Consider the following 7,836-nt stretch of genomic DNA (forward strand, 5'->3'; position numbering starts at 1 on the left):
AATTAAGATGTGTGTGTCAAGTAAATGGAAAGAGCCCATCAGATAGTCAAGCTATAAAGCAAAACTTCTTCAGGAGACAATGGGTCGGGATGAAATGGGAAGGACAATTTTTTTATGCGTATTGAAAATTAGACTGGAATTGCTGACTTTTTATTAGGAAAATATTAACCTGAAAGAACTTGGGGTATGATTCTTACACTTACACTAAAGGCTTCCACAATCCTTGGCCAAGAGGAATTACAATTTAACCTTCACTAAAGTTTAACTGAGTGGACATAGCCTCAGTAAGAAGTTCCAGAAGGGAACCAGGAACTGAATCACCTGGGTTTTGTCTTTAAAATTATGAAGAAGCTAAGGAAAAACCTTTGCCCGAGGGCCTCAACTTTCAGCTGCAAGGCCCCCATGCTTCAATTCAGTAGACTCTTCAGAAATAAAGAATGGTGACTCTGGGCAGAAGGGAACGGAGGAAGGTCCATGACAGTTTGAGGGTAACCCTTCAGAGCCGGGAAACCATGAGCTGTGATACAAGCAGGAGAGAAACTAGAAGGAACTGTAACCTCTGTTCCAAGTCTTAAGCAAGATCTTGTTGATTAGGGCAAAACAAGGAACGCATAAAAAGACTCTTGGGTCACTGGAATGATGTCCTTGTGAGAAGAAGGCTCCGGAATCCAGAAATGGAGCATTCTGATTGAACACAAAAAGATGTAACCATGATTTTGCAACAGCCTGATGATAATCCTAACCATCTTGTTGGCCAATCCAAGGAGACAAACGAGGGAAATATCCTGCTCAATATTTCTGAACATCTGCTCTTCTTGCCAGAAGATGCACTAAAACAAGAGAAAGACATATTTTCTGATGGGTGTGGTAACAGAATATCATAACCAAAATGCAGTCTGATAGACATATTGCATCCGACATATTATTAACAAACGTATCACCCATTGAGTTAATAATAGAAAATACAGATCCAATGGGATGATAGTTTTGTGAACAACACTTAGGACACAAGAGGACTAATTCACAAAGGCCTTTTTTATGTGTACTTGAAGTCGTACTACAGATGTACTACCTCAGATACACATAAATAATCCTCTTTGTGAATATGGATTCAATATGAGTCCAACTATTGGTAAAAATAGAAAGAGGGCACAGTCCTTTCAAATGATACTAACTATATATGAACATTCCATTAATATTCTCATTTTATAAGTTGTGGGGCCAATTCAAAAGGGCATTTAAGAGTACGTGAAGTAGTGCTACAGGAATACTACTGCACAAACTCATTAAGTGGTGTGTTGAACAGGCCCCATTATTTCTGCCGCAGGATATTTTTGCTAAAATATTTTCAGACATACAATCATCATGATCGGGCAAAACAGCTGTGCTGGGCTAAATGGTGGATGAAGAGTAACCCAGCCATACTCTCCTTGAGTTGCTTTTATCAAAATGCGGCAAACCGTCTTCTATCTCTTCTTTCATCCCTTAGCTCTCAAGCTCCTTTCTGCTCTTCCTTTCCTTTCCTTCTGGATCATTAAGACTGGTAGGGAATGCACAGTATCACATAGACAAATAGCAAGTAGATGTTGCGATGCAAACCCGGTTACAGAACTACTAATGTGTTCCTGTTTGTTAAAAAATTGTTATAAAACATGTTGAAATAAAAAATAAAAAAAAATACAGCAAACTCATGGCCCACTGTAAGCGGCAGAACAAACACTGCAATTTACTCTGGAAGAAACACCTTGCCAACAATCGCAGTAGGCCTTTTACATTAGCCCTTCCCTGCTTATACCTAGTAATACAATTTAAAACATAAACGCTGATCAGCAACACAAGGCTCTCCCCCTGGAATTGCACTTGAGTTTAATTAGCAAGCCCATTTTGTGCTGAAATTAACCAAACAATCATTTCTTGGGAAAGAAGTAGGATTTGATGGAATTAAGCATTTTCGTACCCAGTAAGATGGACTCTCCAGGGATCATTATACTTTTCAATGAGTCCAGGCTATACATCGCTCTTACAAATATATGAGAAATCTCTGAGGCCATCATGGGACCCTGCTTCCGAAACAAATTAACCGAGCAAGAACACGCAGTTCATATCACCAACACATTTACCAGAGGGTGCAGAGTTGATGACTAGTTGCTCTATCGTCTGTCTGCTGCAGTTTTAATAACCTGGCACACTAAACCAGCGGCAAAAGTAAAACGCAAAATGGAACTATACTCATGGGTGTGGTTTATGGTTTCTTTGGTTATTCAAGACAGTCCTGTCTATGTGAGAACCTCTAACGTGTACATTTCTTTACATAATTTTTCATGAGAGCGAACCCTGGACTACTTTATTGTATGTCGGTGTTATCATTTTATTAAAGTATTCATGAAAAGTAAGTCCTCTTCCACGGGGTGGTGGCGTCCTGCTTCAGAGTTATGGGAAGGATAGCGTGGAACTACATTATAATTTTTAGTCTAAAATACTCAAGCAAACATTTTGCTTCTTCAAAAGCCATTGGACCCCACACAAAAACGATTTTCCCAGCCTAACCAGAACACCATCCGAAAACTGACCCTGCATCACTAGACAATTCTGAACTAGGGGTGGGCGGAATTTGCGAAAGTGACTTTCGCAAATTATCGCCAAAATGTTAAAAATCTCCGCAAACAAGCGGAAATATCGCGAAGATGCGGAGGTTTTTTTCCTGCCTGTTTGGGGTATTTTCTGCGTGGTCGCGGCTCGCCAACTTACCCATGCGGTTGCTCGCGGGCGCGGCCATCTTGTTTTCACTCTTCTCGCGGTGCATGATCGCGAGTAGAAAGACGTGATCGCGTGACCAATGACATTACTGCGGGCGTGAACTGTCGCGAGACAGCGCAAATGGCTACCAGCAATCCAACATCTCGTGGAGAATGCGACCGGATCGGGAAAACTTGTCGGCGAACGCGGGGATTCAGGTAAGGCGATCGTGCGCGCGCGAGAATGTATTATTTTACAGCCCGAGCAAGAAACAAATTATCGCTAAGCTGCGGAATGCTTAAATTTTGGCATTTTCGCGCTCTCCGCGGAACGCGAACATTTCAAATTATCGCAATTTCCGCGAGCGGAACGGAAATTTAGCCCAGGCCTATTCTGAACTCAGATCGACTGGGGCAACTACGTAAACTGCATCTGTTTCTGTTTTTTACTGGTTTGGGGGGATTTTTGCAAGTCCCGGCAATTTTACAGCTATGTTTGCCCTCGAAAACCAGTGTACAAAATATTTGCTTGGATTAATATGTGCAAAACCCTCCATTTATTTCATTAGTTGGTCATTCTAAATGTTGTTTCAAGACACTGCTTGGCACATGCGCAAAACTGTTTTAAAGAACAGTGGTGTTCGGAGTAGAAAAGTGTGCAAATTTAAGCTCCAACTGCCAACATCGCAGCTCAGACCTGAGCATGATACTGACACGAAAAACACACCTGCGACTGCTTGACTACAACCGCTTTTCACTTCTCCTAGATCACAGACCTTAGTTGTTTGTGTTAAACAGTTCCCTGTTAATGAGCTTTGGTTATCAGAGAAATGTCATGTAATATAAAATTAATGTAGGCCTGCTGAGAGACATTCCAGCTCACCCCTGTTAATAAATTGGCAGCAAAGGATTCTAAACTGTAGTATATCTCTCTGAACATTAGCATTCAGATCATCTGCCTCAGAGCTTCCACAAAACAAAATTGAATTTTTGTGTCACACGTCTCTTGAACCACGCTAGCATCTAATAATGCCAGGCGTTGCCATATTACAATTTGTCTTCACAGCTGCTGTGATTGCAATCTTTCATATTGCTGGTCTATGTTGTTTGCAAGAAGGTGCTCCAGCAGTAAAGCGATGCTCAGATGCCCGATTCTGGTGTAAACATTTTCCACTTTCGAGTGAAGTGTACTGCTGGACACGTCACTGTCTCCAGCACTCCCTGAGGGCTGGTCTCCTACTCACCCCACACCCATCCAGCACAGACGTCATGAATGACGTGGTGCTTGCCAATAAATGGAGCCGGGCGCACGTGCCAGAAACCGGTCTTAGGAAGCTTGTTTCCGGTCCAGGGAAGACATGGCTTGGCAGTTCGGGCTGGACTGTTCCCATGAGGCACAGGGTCAAACTGATTTGCATATGGCCATGTCTGAACTGGGGTGGCAGAGTGGGCTAAAGAACGGTGATGGATTAAACCCAGATCAGTTGACTGGGGGTGAGTGCTTGCAATGTTCAACACTCCGTCCATCATTTCCTTTGGTTTTCACACGTGCCTTAGGACAGTTGAATATACCATACATAGGTGTTGTGACGTCCTTGCCTCTGCATGTGGACGAGGGCACACAACTCCATAATAGTGACGAGCGGGTTTGTCTCAGTGCGTGCGCTCGCAGCAGCTATGCAGTTCCTTGTGAGGGAAGTATAGCTCAAGACCGAGGCACCCTGCACCTGCTGATTGCAAGGCAGTGACTGAAGCAGGACAGGGCAACAATAAGGTCATACAGCAAGCAACAACAATGGTGTCTGGTCTTCATGCCTGCCTGCCGTGAGCCAGCACACCGACCAGCTTTGTCCCTCGAAGCTGGAGCGCAAGGAAAAGGGGAGAACTGACCTCATGTCCCACTGCTGCGACCCTAGTAAAAAAATGGCAGACCAGGAGAAACGCCCGCATACTCTCCCGGCAGGAGGTCAGCCTTGGGGGTAGAACAGTGTGAAGCCATGCCATGCAAGAGATTGGTGGAAGGGGTGCAGTGCCACAGCTACCATCAGGTGCCCTCCCCACGTGAGGCGCCTACATGCTGCTAACCCTTACTGTAAGAGGCGAGAACCCCCTGCACCTCAGTGCCCGTGTGGGCTATGATACTGCACCCACATTGTGGTGCAGCGTGCCGGCTACCAGATGTCGCCCTGCCCTGATGCATCCATTGGAAACATCACCTCCTGCAGCTAGCTGAGCAGAGATAGCAAGAAAGGCATGGCCTGCAGCATTAAGAATGCTGCTGCAGCCTGTAAGTGGCTTGATTGCAGCTGCCCTGGCCAGGAATACAATTGTTAGAAGGACTAGCCACCCTGCTGCACCAGCAGTGAGTCCCCTCCGCATCTGCATATTCAGCCCCTGTGTGGCCTGGAGTTTCAAAAAAGACAGCCACTGCTTGAGAGGAGACGTGGCTGTGGTGCCACCTGGTGGTTTCTCACTGCACCACACAACAAGGGTATCTGGCAATAAGACAAGCCCCAACTGTAAAATACATAAATGAGAGAAGAACTCACATGCATGCAACACCCAGTGGCGGCTCCTCCGCTGTGGCGAAGCAGCGTAGCCCGCCCGGCCAGCCTCAAAATTTGAAAAATAAAATAGGTCTATTATCGTTTTATTTTTCAAATTCTAGTCTTTGGGACGGGGCCATCGCAGGGGCAGTCAGGAGAGGGAGTGGTGGGCACTGCTATCAGTACACGTGTTGGTTTGGCTGCCTGTATTAGGTTAGCCAAACCGACATGCGCACTGAGCTGTCTCCAACCCAGCTGTATTTTTTTGAATTAGAGACAGTAAAGCACAGGCTCCCAGTCTCTCTGGGAGAGCAAATTCACAGCACACAAGCCTATCCTGATGCTGCTTTCAAACCTGAGTTTTGGAATGGTGATACAAGCAACTCAATGTGTATGCCTAACTGAAAAAGACAACTTTCTTAGCTCTGGTCAATTTTATGGTGTATTATTAAATTTAGCCACAGTTAACTCTGAACATAATTTAACATCTCTTGTCTTCAACAATGATGAACATTCCAGTAAAGGCCCGATTCACAAAAGGCACTATCTAAAAGTCAGGTATGTGCTTCTGAAGGATTACTTTTATATTTGGAGCAAACGTTTAGCTACTCTGAATTTCAAAAGAATCTCTGGAGTACTCCAGCCATAGATTTCCAGCAATACTCCTGTGTATGATTTCAAAAATGTGAATTATTACCAGGCAGAAATGTCCAAATGCAGGAGTTAACATTGAAAAATGAGAAATTTTGCACACTTCAATTATCCCATTTACACAAAAATTGACGTTTCTCGTCTTTTTTAGAAATATTCCTTCCATCAAAGATTGATGAAACCAAAGATATCATCACGTTTAAAGATACCTTTTTACAAACTCAATATGTACCAAACCAAACATGCAGCCTTAAAAAGTTTGCAAGCTGTGTCTGACATCGCTATTATGCCAGCAGATAAGGGTGGTGGTATTGTTCTACAAAAGACTTCCAATTACAAATATGAGATTTGGAGGAAACTGAGACAATCTGATCTTATCGAAAACGGCATGGTTATCCATCCCTGATATTGAGAAAAATATTTTATGTATAACCAAGCAAGCACTCAATGAAGGTTGACTAGGTGAAAAAGAGTTTGCCTTCCTAAACAAAAATGATTATGTTTTACCTGCAATGTATGTATATGTTACCAAAAATTCACAAGGACATTACTAAGCCTCTGTTCGTCCAATCATTTCAGGATGTGATTCTGTTATCAAACCATTAACACTATATGTACATTTTATTTTATTCCACCTTATGTTGACAAAAGCTCCTCTTACATTAGGGACAGTGCTGCAGTAATTAACACACTGACAGGCTTTTCATTTGCAACTAGTGTGAGTTACTAGTCACAATGGATTTTGAGAACCTGTACACGAATATACCCTAATTAATCACTCAGGATCACTCAGGATATTGCAAAATGTACTTGAATCCAGCACACGATCGCCTGGAGTACAAATATCTTTCATTCTCAGCTGGGTCAATATTGCACTTTGTAGGAACTATTTAATTTTTAAATATTAATTTTCCGAACAGACCAAAGGTGTAACAATAGGAGCAGTTTGTGCTCCATACATTCCTAATGTTAATGTAGCTGATTTTGAATTCATACACAATTTCAATCCAAAAAGTATTTTTAGGAACAACATTAAGAAATATTTTCAATACATTGACAATATCTTTTTGATTTGGCTAGGCACTACTGAGTCCTTAACAGAATGTTTTGACTGGTTAAATTCCCTGAAGATAATCTTTCATTCACAATGTAGTCAAAGAAGCATTCACTACCTCTTCTGCATGTTACTATTCTTGAAGAACATTTCTCACTATAGATTTCCTTATTCACGAAACCAACCGCTTGCAACACATTACTTAGATATGATAGGCATCATTGCAAAAACATAAAGGATAACTTACAGTTTGGTCAGTTCTACTATGTCAGACTGAACTGCAGTAAAAAGACAGAATATTTTTCAGAAGACAATACATTTCAACCAAATTAAATGGTTGCAGTTACCCACAAAGATTATTAAAGAGATCCATGAAATGATCCTGGTACAAACATCGTGAAGTTCTTTTAAGAGAAAAGGTTCAACTCAATGAACTCAGAATTGAGTTTGTTTCCACTTTTGGGACTGAGTCTAACAAAATTAAGAAAATAATTCTCAAACAGTGGCGACTTCTGAATAGTGAGAAACTATTTTCTGTTAAACCGATGATTGCATTCAAACAAAATTGCAGGTGGGTCCACTTATTATTTTCGTCTTATTACACTTCTGTTTTTCACAGAACACTATTTATTATATTGGTTTCAAGCTGTTCTGTAACCTGGATTTCCTAAACTATGCTTGAAGATTTTCTTGTTAGATCCAGTTGGTCTTTTGTGTTGAATTAACACATTTGGAATGATCACTCTGTGCTAACTTATCTTTTTCCTTTCTACTTGGTGTTAACGATGTCTTTGACATATGTGTTCCATTCCTATTGACAGACACTGTGTGATTCTTTTATGGGGCTATG

This window comes from Triturus cristatus, chromosome 5_2 (assembly GCF_964204655.1).
Source record: "Triturus cristatus chromosome 5_2, aTriCri1.1, whole genome shotgun sequence".
NCBI lineage: Eukaryota > Metazoa > Chordata > Amphibia > Caudata > Salamandridae > Triturus > Triturus cristatus.